The sequence below is a fragment of the Lontra canadensis genome, unplaced genomic scaffold (genome assembly GCF_010015895.1).
Source record: "Lontra canadensis isolate GAN:19392208 unplaced genomic scaffold, GSC_riverotter_1.0 scaffold14, whole genome shotgun sequence".
Taxonomy (NCBI): domain Eukaryota; kingdom Metazoa; phylum Chordata; class Mammalia; order Carnivora; family Mustelidae; genus Lontra; species Lontra canadensis.
This window is the reverse complement of record NW_022631008.1, coordinates 18,493,884-18,506,634: the sequence shown is the minus strand read 5'-3', so window position 1 is coordinate 18,506,634 and position 12,751 is coordinate 18,493,884. Positions and strand designations below refer to the sequence as shown.

The window sequence follows — 12,751 nt, the reverse complement described above, 5'->3', positions numbered from 1 at the left end:
CCCAAGAGGGAAGGATCAAAGTTCGCGTGGCAATACAGAAGATATCCCATCCAGTATACAGGCCAACATTAGGCCCCTGTTCTTTTACAACACAATCAAGAGCACTGTGGCCTGTTTGGTGCTCAAGCACAGACATTGCCATCAGTTTATAGGAAACTGAGAGGAGGCTCTCAAGCCCAATTTTATAAAGTCAAGAAGATTTTATTTTACCGTAAACACAAGTGAACTCCTCTGACACAGAGGGATAAATTTTCACTATTTTTTGAAATGGAAACTGGAAGAATAGAGGATTAGTAACATGTACTTGTCAGACCTCCTATAAACCACTGCCTTTTATCAGGATTTATGTGGCTTTCAGTGCTTAGAATGCTTTATATTTAAATCCGAACCTAGAACGGGATAAGCCCAAGCAGTTACTATTATTATTATTTTTTTTTTTTCTGAAATGGTCTCCTACAGCAAGTAGTTCATGTTCAGTAACTGCAAATTTCTAAAGTTAAACTGAAAATTACATACAGGACTATTGAGAAGGTAATCCTTCACTGGCACAGGACCATGCCACCAAATGGGTCTTTCCATCTCTTCTTTCTGCATGGAGAGTAAAAATTCTAAGACCTTTCAACTCTCATGGGATCAGACAAACAGAAACAGTAAGCTTTCTCAACTTGATGAAACCGCCCTTAGAGCAAGGCTTTCTGTTCTAACACATTATAGCAGCTGAGCAAAACTTAAGCTTTGGAGCAAATTGTGTGATACTGAGCAGGATCAGTGTTTTTCTTGAGTTCTGCAGGGAGCTGGGATGATGAGAAAGGAAGAGCATGAAATACAACAAATGTGTTGTATTTATTTGAATTCTTACAAATATTAATAAATTGCTCATGTAATACTAAAAATGTATGTAGAAAAATTTGGAAACAGTATTCCCAGGTACCATTTATATACCTAATTATTTCTTCCTGTAGATTATGGATCACTTTTAGAATTTCATGGTTCTTTCTACAGTGAAAATTTCATACACACACACTCATATGTAGACATACAACCACATAAACTGACACACCTCACAATACTCCAAAGAATTTCATAGGCTTCACAGATCCTTTGAAGCAAGAACCACTGTGTGTATCCTGACCCACCCAACCCCCTCTTGTGATAAAATTTTGTTCGCTGTTCTCATTATGTGCCAAACTTACTCTGTTCTCATTATGTGCCAGGCCATCAAGGGCTTACAAAACCTAACCAATTGTAGTTTGCAGAGGTAAAAACCCTATGAGTTTTGCAAATTTATGAAAAAAAAATGTTTGTTTAGTGAAACCTAATGGTATACCAAATGAGATACCACTTCATAACTAAAATTGAAAATACTAATAATACAAAATGTTGGCAAGGATGTGAAATAACTGGAACTCTCCCACAATGCTGTGGGATTGTAAATACTACAGCAACTTTAGAAAACTTCTAGGCAGTTTCCTATGTTAAAGAGGCCCTCACACAATGACCCAATAAATTCCTTCTTGATCTTTACTCTAGAGGAATGAAAATAAATGTCCACACAAGACTTGTTTTAGAAATGTCCATAATAGCTTTATTTTCAATATCCAAAAAGAAGAAAACAACCCCAAAATTCATAATTTGGAGAATGGATAAACTAAATGTGTTATGGAAACAAAATGGAATATTACTCAGCAATAAAAAAAAATGGATCTCTAAAAAAACTACACCAGGTAAAAAGTCAGATACAAAAGAATGCATCTTGTGTAAATACCTTTATATGAAGAACAGAATAATCCATGAATAAAAATCAGGACCATGGCTACTTCTGAGGAAAGAGAATGAATGGAAAGGGGTCCAAGGGAACTTCCTTAAGTATTGGAAATGTTTTAGATCATGAGTGGGGTGTGGGTTAAATGGGTGAATTCATCTTTCAAAATTCATTGAGGTTTAGGTTTAAAATCTGTTCATTTCAGTGTGTATAAATTACATGTCAATTTAAACACTTAAAAAAGACCTTTAGGAAAAGGATAGACATGAAGTTTATCTCCAAAGAAAGAGAAATAGTGGGAAATAGGAAGGGTCGAATGAAACCAGAAGCAAAGTTCTAGAATGAGGATAGCTAGGGATCCTACTACAGGGATGTTCTCTGGACAAATACAGTCATAAACCATAGAATCTGCATGTTGGACTCCACCACACATATCAAGCAGCCATTACCTCTTTAGTCATAATATTTCTTAGCATTTGCCTCTCTGGAATTTAATTCCTGACTCTTTGGTTCTGTCCTATAATAGTCACAGCACAGATTAAAACAAGCCCTTTCTCAATGTGATAGCATTTAAACTATTTACTGAGAGTAATTATGCCTCCAGAGTTCATCTATACCCAACATGAAATTGGAGGCCCTTCTCCACACTGATTGCACCCTTCTTAACAGATCTTCATTTGTTAATGGGCTGTGCTTTTATTAATCTATCAAAGTTTACATTAGCATTTTAAAACTTTTTAATTTAAATTCTAGTCAGTTAAAATACAGTGCAGTATTGACTTCAGGAGTAGAATTCAGTGATTCATCACTTATATACAACACCCAGTGCTCATCAGAACCAGTGCCATTCTTACAACCCATTGCTCATCTACCCATATACCCACAGTTTGTTCTCTATCTTGAAAAGTCTCTTATGGTTTGCTTCCCTCTCTCCTTTTCTGTTTTTCTTTTTCCTCTCCTCCCATATATTACTCTATTTTGTTTCTTAAATTCCACATACGAGTGAAATCATATGGTATTTTTCTTTCTCTGACTTATTTTACTTAGCATAATACACTCTAGTTCCCTCTGCATCACTGCAAATGGCAAGACTTCATTCTTTTTGATGGCTGAGTAATATTCCTGTGGGGGCATACACATGCACGCGTGCACACGTATGTGTACATCTTCTTTTTCCACTCATCAGTCAATGGACATTTGAGCTTGCATTAGCATTTCTGGAAGTCATGTCACTTGTTCAAATGAACCGCTATTAAGTCAAATTTCTCCTATCCTATACAAGAACAGTGGAGTAAAACTACAGAATGTTAAAGTAAGAAGGCATCTCAAGAATTGCCTGGTCAAAACCATTCCTTCTATGCCTGAAGAAATTGAGACTCAGAGATTGATCAACTCAAATCCTTCCGCAAGTTTATGAGAAAATTAGATCAATGTCCTGTTGTTATATCCCTATACCAGAACATTTACTACTACTGCATTTGGAGTCTTAGGTCTCTGAGACCAAAAAGGATCTCTGAGATCTAAGGCTCAAGTGAAAACCTAAACTGAAACTTCACATTAAAAATATTAACAGGAACCAGGAGGAGCAGTCAAGATGGCGGAGAAGTAGCAGGCTGAGACTATTTCAGGTAGCGGGAGATCAGCTAGATAGCTTATCTAAAGATTGCAAACACTTACAAATCCAACAGGAGATCAAAGAGAAGAAGAACAGCAATTCTAGAAATAGAAAATCAACCACTTTCTGAAAGGTAGGACTGGCGGAGAAGTGAATCCAAAGCGACGGGAAGATAGACCGTGGTGGGAGGGGCCGGCTCCTGGCAAGCAGCGGAGCAACGGACACAAAATCAGGACTTTTAAAACTCTGTTCCGCTGAGGGACATTGCTCCAGAGGCTTAACCGGGGTGAAGCCCACGCGGGGTCAGTGTGGCCTCAGGTCCCGCAGGGTCACAGAAGGATCGGGGGTGGCTGAGTGTCACAGAGCTTACAGGTATTAGAACAGGGAAGCCGGCTACAGAGACAGAGCCGAGGAGTGAGCTCTCAGCTTGGGGTTACCTTGAACTGGTTGCAGGCTCTGTCAGCTCGGAGGGCGGCCGGAGGCCAGGCTGACGGGAGTAATTGGGTGCTGTTCTCTGAGGGCGCACTGAGGAGTGGGGCCCCGGGCTCTCAGCTCCTCCGGGCCGGAGACTGGGAGGCCGCCATCTTCATTCCCGTCCTCCGGAACTCTACGGAAAGTGCTCAGAGAACAAAAGCTCCTGAAAGCAAACCCGAGCGGATTACTCAGCCCAGCCCCAGGTAAGGTCGGTGCAACTCCGACTGGGGCAAAGACACTTGAGAATCACTACAACAGGCCCCTCCCACAGAAGATCAACAAGACCCAGCCAGGACCAAGTTCACCTACCAAGGAGTGCAGTTTCAATACCAAGGAGAGCAGCGGAATTCCAGAGGAGGAGAAAGCAAAGCACGGAACTCATGGCTTTCTCCCCATGATTCTTTAGCCTTGCAGTTAATTTAATTTTTTTTTCTTTTTCAATTTTTTTTTCTCTTCTTCTGCTAAATTTTTTTAACTTTTACCCTTTTCTTTTTTAACGTTTTTTAACTAGATTATCTAATATATATATATTTTTTTCCTTTTTATATTTTTTCTTTATTGGTTTTCTTTTTTTAATTGTTTCTTTTTTTTTTCTTTCTGAACCTCTTTTTATCCCCTTTCTCCCCCCTCATGATTTGTGATCTCTTCTGATTTGGTTAAAGCATATTTTCCTGGGGTTGTTGCCACCCTTTTAGTATTTTACTTGCTCCTTCATATACTCTTATCTGGACAAAATGACAAGGCAGAAAAATTCACCACAAAAAAAAGAACAAAAGGCAGTACAGAAGGCTATGGACCTAATCAATACAGACATTGGTAATATGTCAGATCTAGAGTTCAGAATGATGATTCTCAAGGTTCTAGCCTGGCTCAAAAAAGGCATGGAAGATATTAGAGAAACACTCTCTGGAGAGATAAAAGCCCTTTCTGGAGAAATAAAAGAACTAAAATCTAACCAAGTTGAAATCAAAAAAGCTATTAATGAGGTGCAATCAAAAATGGAAGCTCTCATTGCTAGAATAAATGAGGCAGAAGAGAGAATTAGCGATATAGAAGACCAAATGGCAGAGAATAAAGAAGCTGAGCAAAAGAGGGACAAACAGCTACTGGACCATGAGGGGAGAATTCGAGAGATAAGTGACACCATAAGATGAAACAACATTAGAATAATTGGGATTCCAGAAGAAGAGGAAACAGAGAGGGGAGCAGAAAGTACATAGGAGAGAATTATTGGAGAGAATTTCCCCAATATGGCAAAGGGAACAAGCATCAAAATCCAGGAGGTTCAGAGAACCCCCCTCAAAATCAATAAGAATAGGTCCACACCCCGTCACCTAATAGTAAAATTTACAAGTCTTAGTGACAAAGAGAAAATCCTGAAAGCAGCCCGGGAAAACAAGTCTGTAACATACAATGGTAAAAACATTAGATTGGCAGCAGACTTATCCACAGAGACCTGGCAGGCCAGAAAGAGCTGGCATGATATATTCAGAGCACTAAATGAGAAAAACATGCAGCCAAGAATACTATATCCAGCTAGGCTATCATTGAAAATAGAAGGAGAGATTAAAAGCTTCCAGGACAAACAAAAACTGAAAGAATTTGCAAACACCAAACCAGCTCTACAGGAAATATTGAAAGGGTTCCTCTAAGCAAAGAGAGACCCTAAATGTAGTAGATCAGAAAGAAACAGAGACAATATACAATAACAGTCACCTTATAGGCAATACAGTGGCACTAAATTCATATCTCTCAATACTTACCCTGAATGTTAATGGGCTAAATGCCCCAATCAAAAGACACAGGGTATCAGAATGGACAAAAAAACAAAACCCATCTATATGTTGCCTACAAGAAACTCATCTTAAACCTGAAGACACCTCCAGATTTAAAGTGAGGGGGTGGAAAAGAATTTACCATGCTAATGGACATCAGAAGAAAGCAATCCTTATATCATATCAATTAGATTTTAAGCCAAAGACTATAATAAGAGATGAGGAAGGACACTATATCATACTCAAAGGATCTGTCCGACAAGAAGATCTAACAATTGTAAATATCTATGCCCCTAACATGGGAGCAGCCAACTATATAAACCAATTAATGACAAAATCAAAGAAACACATCAACAATAATACAATAATAGTAGGGGACTTTAACACTCCCCTCACTGAAATGGACAGATCATCCAAGCAAAAGATCAACAAGGAAATAAAGGCCTTAAATGACACACTGGACCAGATGGACATCACAGATATATTCAGAACATTTCATCCCAAAGCAACAGCATACACATTCTTCTCTAGTGCACATGGAACATTCTCCAGAATAGATCACATTCTTGGTCCTAAATCAGGTCTCAACCATTATCGAAAGATTGGAATCATTCCCTGCATATTTTCAGACCACAATGCTCTGAAGCTAGAACTCAATCACAAGAGGAAATGTGGAAAGAACCCAAATACATGGAGACTAAACAGCATCCTTCTAACGGATGAATGGGTCAACCAGGAAATTAAAGAAGAATTGTAAAAATTCATGGAAACAAATGATAATGAAAACACAATGGTTCAAAATCTGTGGGACACAACAAAGGCAGTCCTGAGAGGAAAATATATAGCGGTACAAGCCTTCCTCAAGAAACAAGAAAGGTCTCAGGTACACAACCTAACCCTACACCTAAAGGAGCTGGAGAAAGAACAAGAAAGAAACCCTAAACCCAGCAGGAGAAGAGAAATCATAAAGATCAGAGCAGAAATCAATGAAATAGAAACCAAAAAAAAAAAAAAAAAAAATAGAACAAATCAACGAAACTAGGAGCTGGTTCTTTGAAAGAATTAATAAGATTGATAAACCCCTGGCCAGACTTATCAAAAAGAAAAGAGAAAGGACCCAAATAAATAAAATCATGAATGAAAGAGGAGAGATCACAACTAACACCAAAGAAATACAGACAATTATAAGAACATACTATGAGCAACTCTACACCAACAAATTTGACAATCTGGAAGAAATGGATGCATTCCTAGAGACATATAAACTACCACAACTGAAGCAGGAAGAAATAGAAAGCCTGAACAGACCCATAACCAGTAAGAAGATTGAAACAGTCATCAAAAATCTCCAAACAAACAAAGCCCAGGGCCAGATGGCTTCCCGGGGGAATTCTACCAAACATTTAAAGAAGAACTAATTCCTATTCTCCTGAGACTGTTCCAAAAAATAGAAATGGAAGGAAAACTTCCAAACTCATTTTATGAGGCCAGCATCACCTTGATCCCCAAACCAGACAAGGATCCCATCAAAAAAGAGAACTATAGACCAATATCCTTGATGAACACAGATGCAAAAATTCTCACCAAAATACTAGCCAATAGGATTCAACGGTACATTAAAAAGATTATTCACCACGACCAAGTGGGATTTATTCCAGGGCTGCAAGGTTGGTTCAACATTCACAAATCAATCAATGTGATACAACACATTAATAAAAGAAAGAACAAGAACCATATGATACTCTCCACAGATGCTGAAAAAGCATTTGACAAAGTACAGCATCCCTTCCTGATCAAAACTCTTCAAAGTGTAGGGATAGAGGGCACATACCTCAATATTATCAAAGCCATCTATGAAAAACCCACCGCAAATATCATTCTCAATGGAGAAAAACTGAAAGCTTTTCCGCTAAGGTCAGGAACACGGCAGGGATGTCCGTTATCACCACTGCTATTCAACATAGTACTAGAAGTCCTAGCCTCAGCAATCAAACAACAAAAGGAAATTAAAGGCATCCAAATCGGCAAAGAAGAAGTCAAACTATCACTCTTCGCAGATGATATGATACTCTATGTGGAAAACCCAAAAGACTCCACTCCAAAACTGCTAGAACTTGTACAGGAATTCAGTAAAGTGTCAGGATATAAAATCAATGCACAGAAATCAGTCGCATTTCTCTACACCAACAACAAGACAGAAGAAAGAGAAATTAAGGAGTCCATCCCATTTACAATTGCACCCAAAACCATAAGATACCTAGGAATAAACCTAACCAAAGAGACTAAGAATCTATACACAGAAAACCATAAAGTACTCATGAAAGAAATTGAGGAAGACACAAAGAAATGGAAAAATGTTCCATGCTCCTGGATTGGAAGAATAAGTGTTGTGAAAATGTCTATGCTACCTAAACCAATCTACACATTTAACGCAATCCCTATCAAAACCCCATCCATTTTTTTCAAAGAAATGGAACAAATAATCCTAAAATTTATATGGAATCAGAAAAGACCTTGAGTAGCCAGAGGAATGTTGAAAAAGAAAGCCAAAGTTGGTGGCATCACAATTCCAGACTTCAAGCTCTATTACAAAGCTGTCATCATCAAGACAGTATGGTACTGGCACAAAAACAGACACATAGTTCAATGGAACAGAATAGAGAGCCCAGAAATAGACCCTCAACTCTATGGTCAAGTAATCTTTAACAAAACAGGAAAGAATGTCCAATGGAAAAAAGACAGCCTCTTCAACAAATGGTGTTGGGAAAATTGGACAGCCACATGCAGAAAAATGAAATTGGATCATTTCCTTACACCACACACGAAAATAGACTCAAAATGGATGAAGGACCTCAATGTGAGAAAGGAATCCATCAAAATCCTTGAGGAGAACACAGGCAGCAACCTCTTCGACCTCCGCCACAGCAACATCTTTCTAGGAATATCGCCAAAGGCAAGGGAAGCAAGGGCAAAAATGAACTCTTGGGATTTTATCAAGATCAAAAGCTTTTGCACAGCAAAGGAAACAGTTCACAAAACCAAAAGACAACTGACAGAATGGAAGAAGATATTTGCAAACGACATATCAGATAAAGGGCTGGCGTCCACAATCTACAAAGAACTTATCAAACTCAACACGCAAAGAACAAATAATCCAATCAAGAAATGGGCAGAGGACATGAACAGACATTTCTGCAAAGAAGACATCCAGATGGCCAACAGACACATGAAAAAGTGCTCCATATCACTTGGCATCAGGGAAATACAAATCGAAACCACAATGAGATACCACCTCACACCAGTCAGAATGGCTAAAATTAATAAGTCAGGAAATGACAGATGCTGGCGAGGATGCGGAGAAAGGGGAACCCTCCTACACTGTTGGTGGGAATGCAAGCTGGTGCAACCACTCTGGAAAACAGCATGGACGTTCCTCAAAAGGTTGAAAATAGAGCTACCCTATGACCCAGCAATTGTACTACTGGGTATTTACCCTAAAGATACAAACGTAGTGATCCGAAGGGCACTGCACCCGAATGTTTATAGCAGCAATGTCTACAATAACCAAACTATGGAAAGAATCTAGATGTCCATCAACAGATGAATGGATAAAGAAGATGTGGTATATATACATAATAGAATACTATGCAGCCATCAAAAGAAATGAAATCTTGCCATTTGCAATGACGTGGATGAAACTAGAGGGTATCATGCTTAGTGAAATAAGTCAATCGGAGAAAGACAACTACCATATGATCTCCCTGATATGGAGATGCAACATGGGGGGTTAAGGGGGTAGGAGAAAATTTAATGACACAAGATGGGATTGGGAGGGAGACAAAGCATAAGTGACTCTTAATCTCACAAAACAAACTGAGGGTTGCTGGGGGGAGGGGCGTTGGGAGGGGGGGTGGGGTTATGGACATTGGGGAGGGTATGTGCTATGGTGAGTGCTGTGAAGTGTGTAACCTGGCAATTCACTGTACCCCTGGGGATAAAAATATATTATATGTTTATAAAAAATAAAAAATTAACAAAAAATATTAACAGGAACCAGGTAGATAGGAACCAAATTATTATTTTAATAACTACTACCTGTTTCTCATCAACATAATCATCACCACCACCATAACAGTATGCTGGGTGGGCACCTTAGGCCTTGAGAGTCACTAGGGTCAAAGTGTGTATTCAATTTCTAGCTGCGTGCTGAAAACTTATGATTTTATTTAATTTTCCAAAGTGCTTTAACAGGTAGATGTCATTTTATCCTTATTTATTGGATGAATTTGAAAAAACTGAGGTCCAAAGAAAGTTAAATACTTTTAGAAACTTAAATGTTCTCATCAAAAAAAAAAAAAAAAAAAAAAAAGAGAGGGAGATAAATATGTGAGGTGATGATTAACTCAATGGGGGTGGGGGTAAAAAAAAAAAAAAGAAAAAAAAATTAAGATCATATAAGTAACAAAACCTGACTTGCACCCTTCTGACCATATCTATTTAATTCCAAAGTATAAACCACAGTCTTACTGTGAGGCACAAGAACACTGTATCCTTGTTATATGTTTTGAGGAGAAGCAAGGATTATTCTTTTTCCATACCATATGGGCAGGTGAATTTTTTTTTTAAAGGCATTACATTTTTTTTAAGATTTTATTTATTTATTTGACAGATGGAGATCACAAGTAGGCAGAGAAGCAGGCAGAGAGAGAGGAAGCAGGCTCCCTGCTGAGCAGAGAGCCCGATGTGGGGCTTGATCCCAGGACCTTGGGATCATGACCTAAGCCGAAGGCAGAGGCTTTAACCCACTGAGCTACCCACGCACCCTGGGCAGGTGAATTTCTAAATAACTTATTTTTATTAGTATTCTTTTTTTTAAAGATTTTATTTATTTTATTTGACAGGGAGAGATCACAAGTAGGCAGAGAGGCAGGCAGAGAGAGAGAGGAGGAAGCAGGCTCCCTGCTGAGCAGAGAGCCCGATGTGGGGCTCCATCCCAGGACCCTGGGATCATGACCTGAGCCGAAGGCAGAGGTTTTAACCCACTGAGCCACCCAGGCGCCCCTTTATTAGTATTCTTAACATTGTGTTAACATTGGAATTAAGCAACTGCCATAAATCTCTGTATGCTTGTCATTAATAGTACATCTCCCAAATAGGATACGAGATATTGGCCCTTTTATAAGTCATACGGGCTTGTCTGTTTCCTTCAAGTATAATATAATCTTTTCAAAGGTGGAAAGTATGTCTCCAACATCCATCACAGTGCCTGTAACCTGTGCCTGTACCAACGCCGGTAGCCTATAAAGGGTACACAGTTAATACTGTGTCCCATTACATAAGTGATTGTTTAATGTACATCAGATGGTAACCACAATAATTTACACATCTGTTAAGCAGCAGAACTAACAGATACTTTGAGTTGTTTCATACTGAACTGTGGTTTGATTTAGTGAGTCCATACAAAAGATTGTATTTTGTAAAACGAATTTTCTTTCTGGAGTTTATGGTTTGCTTAAGGAACAAAGATACATGGGAAACCAACAGATATTTTAGTTGCTAGTTAATATTAACTGAAGGTTGAGTATGTGGTATAGGAAACACAAGAGACAGAGAGAAAGGATAAATCAAAGGGAAGTCTGGGTCGGTGGGGAGCATTTCATGGTAGAGCAGTCCAACTGCTAAGTAGCAGCTGGATGTGGACAGAGCAGAAAACAAGGCCTATTATGTGGGAGGAATAAAATGACTAAAAGCAAAGACGGTGGTCTGGGTCAGTGTAGTGAAGGAAGAGGTGGAAATACATGTGGAAGAAATAAGAAACTAAATGCAGAAAGCCTTCATAGCATGCCATTTGATGCTAGCCCATACACATGTTCCTGAACGAAGATCTGAGAGAACAGAAGGGTTGTCTTGGTTGGAAAAACAAACAGAAGGGACTCAAAAGGTCCTGCCAGAAGGAAGAAAACACAACAGTACCACAAAACTAAGAAAGGTCAAAAGCCAGCTGGCCTCACATCTTGTTAGTTATCAGAGCTCAGGTTGATGTGAGTCCTGAGAGTAGAACTTGGCTCAGGAGACTAGACCTCAGGTGACAGACGAGAAAGGGCTATCCGGTGTGTGGAGAGAGTGGTCAGAGAAGTGAGCTAAGCCAACGTGAGGCAACGGAACATTTTGCACCAAGAAAGAAGCTAGACTGGTCTCAGCACCAAGAAGCTCTTTAATAAGACTCAGCAATGAAACCGTGCTTCTTTATGCTCTAACTAGCTCTTCCCCAGAATAAAACCAGGGCCTAGACAAATCTAAACAAGGATTTCCTTAGAATTAGGATTCATCAATATAGAAGATTTCTGACTGAACTGAGAGTCATATCTGGGCAGATTTTTTCTCAAATTTCCACTGGGACAGACTGTGGGAGGAGCGGAAGGAATCTTGAAAAGCAGGCTCACGTCTCTTCAGCATCTAATTCTCTTTCTTATTGTCCCTTGTCTGTTACCATGGCAAGTATACAGAAAGTAGGGTAACTAGATCTTGACAGTGTGGAAGAAAGGTTAGTTTGGCAATTACTTAGCAGGATAAAGCACAAAAACTCAGTTGCTGGTCTCCTACAAAATATTAGCTCTCGGGTGATAAAGCCAGGGATCAGAGTAATTAAATATATAAACAAGCAAACAAACCAATTGCAATAAGAGATCAATGCAAAAAAGTAACTCAAAGAAATGTGTATCTACCTCAGGCTCAGGCTGGGGAATGAGTACAACGAGTAATGTAAAGATTATCCCCTCGGTTTTGAAGATGAGAATTAAAAAGTGGGATGATTACAAGAGGACTTGGTTTAGTAAAATCTGAGTTTTGTTTGGGACATGTTAATGTATGAAGGAATTCCCTAGGGTAGTGAGTTAAAGGTAGGAGACTTGCTATCAGACTTGTCACAAAGGCCAAAGATCTGGATTTAGGAGTAAGTATAATGTGGAAACTTGGGGAAACAGGAAATACAGAGGCCAAACAGAGAGTGGAGATGAAATGGAAATATCCACAGAAACAACATCAGTTAAAGTGCCAGGTATGCTTCAGTCTTCTGACAAGCTGCCCATTCAAGTAGAATCTCCTCTAGAGCAAAACTGCTGTGTC

The 12,751-nt window shown here is 39.1% G+C and overlaps 1 pseudogene; it reads right to left on the bottom strand.

Moving 5' to 3' along the window:
- The window catches only part of LOC116868032, a 63,404-nt pseudogene that overhangs the window by 29,111 nt on the left and 21,542 nt on the right, over positions 1 to 12,751 (bottom strand).